Here is an 11,439-nt window from a genome sequence, read left to right on the forward strand (position 1 = left end):
GACTGTACAATTGGTGCTGCAACAACAATTTGTTGCTGAAATGTGTCATTCAGAGAGCTGTGTACTGTATGTTATAGTGTACATGTAGGTGCTTATAAAAGAGGTTTTCAAAGTCCTCAGTAGAGCCTAGTAAATGATAATTATTCATGGTTTTTATGAATGCTTTCTCAGGTGAAAATATTAATGCCAGTAATATTGTTACTCTAGAGACGATAGAATTTCATATGTAGTTAAAATATTATATTTAAATAGATAATTACTTGGCAATATTCTCCTTTTTTAAGTCAAGGATGAACGTATGGTTACATCTGTACCAGTGAAAGGTGATAACTTGTGTTTCTTTATGGTTTATTTGCATCCTTGTTTTAACTTGTCATCGTTTATGTTTGCAGTGAATTTTTTATGTTTGCCCAATGAATTACAACATATGCATGATATCCAAATGCAAATTATGGCTGAAAGAGATGAATATGTTCTAGAGAATGGTAACAGGAACAGGAAAGGGGTTCAAGTCAAGGGGCTTTGTTGCTACAAGTCGATAGACAATTAGTGACAATACCCATAGGCCATTAGTATTTTACACCCAAATGGAGTGAAATATTGGAGGATAATATAAATACCTCTGCAAGTATTATTTATGAAAAATCGGGAAAAATAATATTGGTTTGACTTTGTACTGCAGAACCTGTAACGTAGACGTGCTTTGTTGAGACATAGAGTGACCAGGGTATAAAACCCATATTTTTTGTGTAAATACAGTGTTATAAAAACACTGCTGCAAATTGATTGCATGTATTGTAATCATTACAGCATAAAAAGGGAGTGTTTGCCAGACAATTTACATAACATATATAATTCATGATAAATGCCAATCATTTGGCAAATTGATGTTGTTGTTTACGGTTCCGATATAACAGTACCGGTACATTAACATCTGAACACAACCTGATAAGACTAGAAGTTTCAACCTTGGTACCTTTAATCACTTGGTTATTTAGCTGACTGTTAACAGGAGTTCATATCAAAATTTACCTGTGTTGGTAAACCATAGTGGTTGACAAAGACTGAAGTACTAGTATGCAGTCAAAAAATTTAATGTAATAGTTTTTAAGTTTGTGCTTGGAACAAAAGTTCAGTTCGATAGTAAACAACAACGAGACTTTCAGTTTACGCCTGATTGTAATCAATGAGAATTTCTTACACTGTCTTATTAGAGTAAAAAAAATAGCATAGAATCTGAGATGTTAGTATTTCAATTGTATTATTTTCATAGGCTGAAGCAGATGGTGTGCCTTTCAAAGGCTTTTTTGAGTGTACGCTTGATATGGCAAAGTACCTTCCTTTTATAAGTTATCTGTAATAAGTACATGTAAGTTATCTGTAGTTGTCAGTAAAAATAGTATAATTACAAAATAATCATAAGATACATGATTGACATTTGTTTATTGATTTACAGTTATTGGTACAGAATATGCTGTTAGTAGGTGTTGTATAAATTAAATGCTGTGAGAGCAATTTGTACAAATTAGTTGGTTTTAATAATAAAAATGAAATATTCCCATTGGAAGTTACTGTAGTAAATGAACATTTATTTACCTTCCTTGTGTACATTATTTGTGTTTTGTACATCACATTGATTCAGAAAAAAAATGACAAATACAAATGGTAACATTTGGAAAAATGTCACTATAACCATAATTTTACACACACACACACACACACACACACACTCACACAGAGAATTACTGAAACCATTAAATTTAGCCGTATGGAAGAAAACATTCTTAGCTGGGCAGGAAATATCGTGAACATCCGGGATACTCGCAATGCGGAAGCGACCCGTGGGCAATATACAAGCGTTGGCATAGCAGCCATCGTTTTTTTCTACCTACATGTTGATCAAATAAAGTTGTTTATTTTATATAAATAACAATTTTTGTGAGATGATTTTCATAAAGGCATATCAATGCTGTTAAATAGTTCATTGGAAGTGGGTAAAAATCCCGGTAACGTCAATGATACGAAGAATATGAAATTGATATAGAAACTGTACGTGAAGTCTTGGACATCATGAGTTTTCGGGTGCCAGGTAAGGTACAAGACACGTGCAAATCGTGTGGAAACAACAGAAATTATAAAAACATGTAACAGTACTGTCTTGATATGACAATGTTAACAGCTTTTAAAAACTGAGTTCTGTATTCTAGTCCGAAACGAGATTCTCGTCCAAAATGAGAGTTTACAGAATTTTTCTTGGCAAGAGTGTTTTTGTGACATATATACTACCAAAATAGGGAACTTGCAATCCAGACTGAATATGCTCAGATGCAACGGACTGTGGGATTATCTGTGGTTATCGTAATACTTAATCTGGAGCTACAAATAAAATAAACCTCCTATAAAGGTCAGGGTGACTATGAATTGATTATATGTGGTTACAAACAATATTGTTTACAATGCTAATTGATTAGCATTTATTATCCAATTTCCCATGATGCAACATTCAACATGGCGGGTTTGCAAGTTCCCTATTGGATACTAAAGAAGGCTTTATATTTTCTATTCATTATGAAAATTGTACGAAGGTTAATTCAATCAAGCTCGACTTATTTTCATCGCGAATTGTTTAGCATCATTAATATTATATGGCAGTTAAAATGAAATCGATTTCCACACAAGCAAAGATGTATGGCTTGCTGTCATCGAAGAGTGAATGAAGGCAGGTGTTCAGCATCGCGTGGGAGTGTATTGCAAATATGCCCGTAAAGTATCCTTACATCCCTACGTCCGTGTACTAAAGTAATAAGTCACAATTATGTTTCATCATTATTTCGGCAATAAATATGCTCTCTCCAGAGGTTCATATAATTATCCAAGAAGTAGCATTGTCACCCTAGAAAGACAACAGTATGCACCATATAAGGGTAAAACACGTCTGTAGATAAAACAAAAGCATGTCTTGAATCTGCTTGGATTATTCCATCTCCATTCATTGTTCCAATGTTGTTGATAATTGACGTTATTAGAACATCTATGTCCAATGGCTCATCATTGCCTCAGCACAGTACTTTGGAAAGTGCACAACTTGCTGTATAAATTCACACAGTGGAACGCAGCAATCGAAACAGGCAGTGAACGGGAAGCATAGCACGTAGAAAAAACAAACGACGAACGCTAATGGCCAGGCAAATAAAATCCACATAAGAAACCAAAATATAACCAAGAAGAAGTTGGTACAGCAGTCTATCAATCCACCCATAGTTATTTGGGTTTACAAGTTGTTCACAAAGATTCTAAAAGAAGAAAAGAAAAAAATATTGATGAAATAATTATGGTCTTATAACATTACATAATCAACACTTTCTGACAGCAATTTTCCCTCTATATGTCTGTTTATAATAAGGCTATCTTTCCCCATACTCAAGCATACACGAAAACCTATGAACATTACACACACACACATGCACGTGCACGCTTGCACGTACGTACATTCGGACAAACAATGTAGATAAGTGAATCACGCCTGTTAAACGTATGCACATTACACACACACACACACACACACACACACATGCACGCTTGCACGTACGTACATTCGGACAAACAATGTAGATATATGAATCACGCCTGTTAAACGTATGCACATGCTTCAACTTCGAAAAAAAACTCCATGACAATCAAAACTTACGAAATTATCAGTAAAATAGGGACACCATTTACTATTATAACTTTGACACTATTGTTTGTGTGTAAATCCATATCGTGTGATTGTCAAGTCGATTTTGAACCAAACTTTGGTGTTAAAGTTATGTTTACCTGCAAAAAGAACTCGAAATTTATCAGCATATTCTTTGTGGCTCTGACGTAAGCAAGGTGTAATTGAAATCCACTACTGAAGTATTGAATAGCTGAACAGTTTGAAACTATAGCTAGCTATAGTAATTGTTGAGGTTTTATTGTTCCTGGGTTTGAACTAAAGTTAGTTATGAGCACAAACCAAAAAAAAAAAGAATAAAAATCACAAAAAATGAGTAAAAGTAAAACGTCAAAACGGAAAACTAATTCTATAGTTTAATTGCATCTATATCTATGTCTGTCTGAGGCATAATGATTAAAACTAACATATGTCACATTTTGTGTTTTATGCATTTTTATTAGACGTTCACAATACAAATGCATAATTTTTCGAGTGTATATTAAGACAATCCTCTACCAAACCAGTACAATGTTACACAATGTTGATGCAATCGTGTAAATAATGTACTCTTAGCCACGTGAATTGCTGTGACCCTGGCTGTGACCAGATACTAAATTGTAAAAAGATAGCACCGTTTTTAATGCAGAGTTTTCATTATTTTAAATCAAGTTTTATAGACCATGTGACATTAAAAAGTATATCGATACATACACATTGATAAACTCTCTTGAAACAACTGTATCAATATCATAGTGATAGGGTAAAGTAAACATAGTGATGATAACTTGTCCATTTTGAAATACAGGTTTTTCTCTACATACTGCCCTTTGATATTGTATTGTAGATATGCACGGGGGGTCATTGAAGAATAATCGATATTAAACGCTGTAAATGTTCGTGATCTGGGTGTAGAATGTCAAGAATGCCTTCTGGTGGATGGGGTCGTTACATTCAATTCACACACTGCCTGATGGTGCAGCTATGTGCAATATTAAGTAAAAGGAAAGTACCCACCTTTGCTCAGCATCGGTTAGTAGCACTGTGACATGTACAGCTGAAGATCTGTTGAGGCAAGCGTCGAAAAGCCAATGAGTTATATACGTACATAAGTAATGAGAAACCGAACGATAACGACTTGATATGGTATATAAATTGATCTGAAACTCAAAGTGACACACTTAATTATTTAGTCATTTTTTGTTCTGTTTTCTGTGTTGGGTCGACCATACGGTTCTAAACCAACCCAGTTGACACAATACAAACACAGTCTCGCTACCATGAAACTAATTAAATTGTAAACTTATGATGTGAACAATACCCATACATTCTAGTCACGTATTTATAGGGGTATCACAGCTGTACATGCATTACAATTTGTCATTCCATAGACACGTATGTACACATGTGGCAATTCTGACATAAAGTATATAGTTAGGCGTTGCAGAAACAATTTAGGCCAATATAATGCCAGAAAAATGACATATTTCCCATGTGATTTAAGGCGGAAACAATATTAATATCCGTTCTACAGAGACTCGAGTGAATATTTCAAACTCAAGCCAGGTGGCAAATGCTATTTCCCGGGGTAAGCTTATAGACTATTTCTTCAGTATAAGTGAAAGTTCATTCAATGCGCAAAAGTTTACATAGATAATTAGCAATCAACAAAACGTGCATACTAATTTGCAAACATTCTTCTTGTTATTTGTGATGCTTACCTGCAAACAAAATTGTAGTCACTCCGAGTACGAATCTTAATGGACTTTCCTCAACGTGAAAGGAAACTTGTAACTTATCAAAGGCATCTATCACTGTGACTCTTCAGCGAGATACATTAACACCAGTTACAACTGTTTGGCTCAACGTTTTCCTTTGAATAGTGTCCTCGAGACTTCGATCACTCTGCAATATCGTTGTGTAGCTGCCAGCTCTGTCATCAACGGTACTCAGTTGTCCGTGCTCAGTTGTTTACTATTCCCTACACACAGTGCACTTGATCAGTGTAAACCATCGTGGACATCAACTTGAATTTCAATCCGGTTTGAAACAGTATGGGCGTGTCTTCATGTACATAGATTACAGCTAATTAACAAATAATGTTTTATCTTAACTACATGCACTAGAACAAGCCTTACTATTATAAAAACACAACCATTCAGAGAGAAAACTGGACTTAATCAATTATTAAAATGAGTCTGATATAATTGATTTCTGTGCAGTGTGAAGGCGATCGATCAATATCCCTTACAATCAACAGTTGTTTTATTCAACAATTGACTACCATTGGAATCTATTCTTGCACTGCTACTTCAAACCACAGACAAGTGTCTGCTACTTTTCTGTGTTCAAACTCGGACTGTTTAAACAAACATTACCACTGTTCTTTACCTAAACAAGATTAGATATATCATGAATAGGACAGAAGTCTTTGGGCTGTTGGTTTGTGAAGACACTCTATTCATATGATGGTATAATTATTTTTATAATTGGTAAAATCTGTATTAGCAACAGCTTTTCCCACTCGAATATCGAACGGTATTTCAGGAAATGATAATTTGTTATAACGTTAGTACGACAGTTATTACAAAATGTGTCAACATGTCCTTCTCATCAGTGGTATTAGTAGTTTAATTATTGATATCTCCTTTCCACTAAAAAAAACCTACAAAAATCAAAACTTTTATATCAACTCTACCATTATTACTTAACATATACCGTCTACAGAAACAACCACAAATTTGTAAATACTACGATTGTATTACTAAATAAGCTATTCTGTAATAATCGAAAACTACCTTGACCTTGGAGTTTCGCGGAATCATCAAGGGGTGCATCTATGGACAGAAGTCAGTGATTTCACATTTTTGAGGGTCGTGCTGCGTTGTTTTCATTTTTATGGCAATCGTGAAAAGATAGTCTCAAACGAATGATTTCAAAAATATCTATCTTGCAGACCGAAGTTAACGTTGTCAACGAGTTCGGGAGGGTTATGTGCCAATAAACGAGGATGCGTAGCCCGAGTTTATTGGCGCATAACCCTACCGAACGAGTTGTCTATCTTACTGTACTACTGATACTACGGCGTAATTGGCTCAAACGGATATATAGGTCACATCCTAAAGAAAGAGTGGGTTATGGCTCCATATAACCAACCGAAATCAAGGCCTCTGATTGGCAAGTGCATTTTTGTTCTTCAGGATAGACATTTCTGGTCTGCTTTCAATACTACAAACTTGTTATACCCTTAAATTCGTGCATTCTAGTTTCTGAATCGTCTTGTCTATAACTCAAGGGGTGTAGCTCCGAAACGATTCCAATCGAAAAACTCCGAAGTCGAGTTGGTTCTCTATCTTAAATCACGATTTATAATAAATTTACCTTTTGTAAACAAAAATAATTGCTTTTCATTATTCTGTAAGATGCCACGAATATAGGACATCATAAGATGATTTGAACATGGATGGACTTTCAGTGCAAAGTTTAATTTAACCATAGACAGTGGAGGGGATATGATTTAACTTTCTTAATTAAAGGGATATATCTACATAAGTTCCATCCAGCGTAGGAAGCAATTTTGGCAGTTTCTAATCTACAAATAACAACAGTACACGACAAGTACCATCATGTCAGAAACTACTCTTTATAAATAGGATCGATATCATTATAGTATAAGGTCAGCTCAACTAGTGATTACGTCATAATAAGGGAGAGTTGGAGGTTTTTTTCTCAGAATAGCTTAAGGTAATATTCAGGCTGTCCATAATTTGACATCTTTAAAAGAGAGTACCATCTAGGATTATCAATAATTACTGCATTCAAATGTTCAGGAAAAGTTTAGTAACATCATGACAATAAAAAGTTGATACATCTGATTGTCGGTTGGCGAATTGCTTCACACTCATCTGGGGGTAAGGTTGTCCTAGAGGTCTTCCCTTAACCCTAGGAGCGCTTGAGGTTTTTTGCAGTTATTAGGTTATCCATAGCCTTTAGGGAATAATTTCACAGCTATGGAAAGCTAAATTTAATGCGAGTTTTAAGTGTATTTAAAATACAATTTATAGATCAGAATTTTAGTTGAATTATAGAGGACCCAGAGACATATAGAGCGATCATGAGACAACCAAATTTCAATATAGCAACATTCGTACCTCTCTGGGTCCTGTGTATACAGTATGTACATTATTCGGTTCACTTCTCAGTTGTGTTATGTAGGCTCACAAAATTACACTTTTAATACAACTTATTAAGAACAACTGAAGATCGATCGAATCGAATTACAAAGGTCAAAACATGCCAGTACAGTTCAATGTAGTAAATAGCATTGTGCTTTTGATCTCAGACTGAGTCTTGGCCGACGATCATCATCAGAGTGACGAATTCCATAGTTACAGCTGACCACTAGGTGGCAGTATAATCAGTCTTGGCCGACGATCCTCATTCGCGTGACGAATTCCATACATCAACTGGGACTTTGTTTCTATATAAATATTTGTATATCGTTAATAATACATACCGACATAACTTTCCTAGGAAGGTTAACAACATCAGAAGCTATACTATCAACAGAGCATTGGGGGGGGGGGGGGGTGGTCAAACTACCGAAGAAACATCTGCAATAGGCTGACCCTACGGGCGCCACCTAGTGGTCAGCTATAGGGATGCGTGATTCTAGATCTGTAGAGGATAGTCGACCAGGACAGTTAGAGACCTCAATGTTGTTTAATAAATTGAAATGCTTGTGTGTCATAACCTTTGTAATTCAGTTGATGTACTGAGCTGTTGAACAATTTTGATAATATTATTCAACATTAGCACAAAATATGACTTGTGAATTCACTACCAGAGTATTTAAATTCCAAGTGTTACTCTCAGAGTCAGTATCTTAAGCTTCTTCGTAATCGGATGGCCTCTTGCAGGCAAGTCTTTCCCTTTTGACCATCTTAATTGCACAAGTCTTGGGCAGCATGACAGCAATTTCTAGTAAATCCACAAAAGATTCACAGAGTGACGTACAAACTGCACAAGGCGTCAGTAACAACCAAAGAGAGACAAAGAAGAAGGCGATGGGATAGGCGACGATGAAGAGAAGGAAAAACCAGAACAGACACCAGATGACGTCAAGCCAGAAATCGGCACACGTTTCTAATAGTCTTCCTATACGACTTGACATTCTTCAAATCTGTCTCTGTTCAAAGGAAAATAATGGAGAATCACAAATCACAAATATAATATAAGCTTTAGTGAACTTCAAAACAGCATTTCAAAAGTAAAAGTGGTGCACCCCCACCCCAACAAACACACACACACACACACACACACATACATACATACATACACAGACAGACAGTCTACGTTATAATTATTGAAAATACCTCAAATGTACCATTACTTTTGCCAATCTAGTTTTGAATTGCTCACTTCCCAGACAATATTCATAAAGTTTCAAATGCCATGATTCACTGACATTGCCGTCTAGAATCAACATTCTGACATTACTATCAGATAGGGATTTGTAATCCGTTTAATAATTTCAATCCTATATACCAAAATATACATTTGATGAGCTCGGCATTACCTCATAATTTTAGTGTTTTTTGTATCTTGACCACCTCATATTTACTATTGCGATTTTAATTACTTAGGGAAGTTGGTATTGATTAATATGAAATATCGAAATCAATTTTGAGTCACTTTTAGTTTCACTACGTCAGAGGAATTTATTGATTTAGAAATATAGATGCTATTTTGGAATTTACCTTATATCAGAACTCAACAACAAAAATCACAATTTGGTCTCCTCTAGACGGGTACTTAATTCATTCGTAATAATATACCACAGTAAATAATTGCATATACACATGCATCACGATGATGATGATGATGATGATGATGATGACGTTGGTGGTGGTGGTGGTGGTGATGCTGAGATGATGATGATCATCATCAGCACCACCACCACCACCACACCATCACCACCACCAATATCATCATCAACATCAACATCATCATCATTGGCAGCAACGACAGCACTTCTTTAGTTCATCATATTTTTACACCAACGCATATTCACACATCAACCAAATAAAATTTGGCAAAATGCCCACTTTCAATTGTCATGCTGTCCAACTCACTGTTGGCAATACCAACATTGTAAACACATGACCTGATTTACAGTTACCATGGCGCTGTCACAAGACAACAGCTTTGTCATTTTGATCAATATACTGTGAAACGTGTTCCAAAGTGAAAATATGTATCTCTGAACCTATGTTATTTGTAAAAGTGACGTCACAGAATAGAGCTTGGTAAAGCAGATATCAAAGCACTTAAAATATTGTCAGGTCAAACTACAAAATAAACGGGTTATTTACATAAAACATTCAATAAAACAACCTGACACATTGGTATCATTGGTATGATATATATATGTATACTAGCAATACACTTTCTAAGTCCGAGATTCTACAAATTAGCATGCTGTCTGTTCACAAGAGTTTATTTTAATAGCCTACAAATTCACAGACATATTCAACGATAAAAAACGTCATATTGTTATATTGTTATTCGTGTTTGGTGACAATCACTTCTTGTCCATAGAAAATATGTATCGACACTATATTGAGGGAAGGAAGGAAGGGAGAGAGAGAGAGAGAGAGAGAGAGAGAGAGAGAGAGAGAGAGAGAGAGAGAGAGAGAGAGAGAGAGAGAGAGAGAGAGAGAGAGATTATGATTATTCTACAGCTATATATTCAATATAATAGATACGACTCTCACGAAAAGAGTTTAGGTACTATATTTTAAATTGTATGTTTAAATTTTACGAAGTGATTGAATTGTTGATATTTAGTTTCACGGTGTCTCAAGAAATGTGTCACACAACTACAGTTAACATAAAACAAATGATACATCGCTACTTATCATTAGCAATGGATCATTTTACAGTACATCTATTTGACGGGAAATTTCATATATCTATTCATCATTTCACACAACGATGACCTCACGCAAATGTGTCTTAAACTGACCTCGTTGCATTGCGCCCAATGGTTTTAAGGTCGCTTAATTGAAATTGGTTGTATTGCTATGCTTACTAGTGATATAACTATGTCTGTCATACGTCGACATAATATTATTAAAACAACGATATAATAATACAACTTACCTTCTGTCATAGATAGAGTTGTCACTAAATATTACATTTGATCTGTAAAAATGGCTTGGTTAATTATCATTATCAACACGTAGAACGATGGTAGCAGTATTAAGCCTACCAGGAAAGTATTGCTTTGTATGCCGAGTTAAAAATATACCACCAATTGTGGTACCTGGATCTGGTATAATACAGTTACACACACATAACACATACGAATGAACAACCAAATATGTTGTACTAAACTACTTTTCTAAATTGATCGTTTATTTCATAGCTCTATTATTTGATTACACATTATTCTGTCTAATACCACCACAGTCTGTATCAAAATTGTACATCTGTTACGGTTTTCATACTATTTTTTTTATTGACCCATAACCCCAAATGACATCATAGGCCATCAGTTGGAGGTACATTACAATATTCAATAGAATGCTATGCATTTCTACTTACATTGCTTAATGAACAATAATGATAAAATAAACAAAACTGTTTCAAAATTTAACATGACTAAAATCAGACTCCTTGCGTTGAAAAGGCACTGACTTATGTTTCATCGACCTCCATTTCACTAATCTCGGCTACATATA

General features: G+C 35.1%; 1 long non-coding RNA gene across 1 annotated transcript; it reads right to left on the bottom strand.

The window, feature by feature from the left end:
• Positions 1–1,724: 1,724 nt before the first annotated feature.
• On the bottom strand, positions 1,725–8,244 carry LOC144445638 (uncharacterized). The gene is made up of 3 exons (XR_013481922.1): positions 5,416–8,244; positions 4,712–4,759; positions 1,725–3,293 (listed from the first exon to the last, which is right to left on the bottom strand). It is a non-coding gene; the product is annotated as an uncharacterized LOC144445638 (long non-coding RNA).
• Between the last annotated feature and the right edge of the window lie 3,195 nt (positions 8,245–11,439).

Source organism: Glandiceps talaboti, chromosome 14 (assembly GCF_964340395.1).
Source record: "Glandiceps talaboti chromosome 14, keGlaTala1.1, whole genome shotgun sequence".
Classification (NCBI taxonomy): domain Eukaryota; kingdom Metazoa; phylum Hemichordata; class Enteropneusta; family Spengelidae; genus Glandiceps; species Glandiceps talaboti.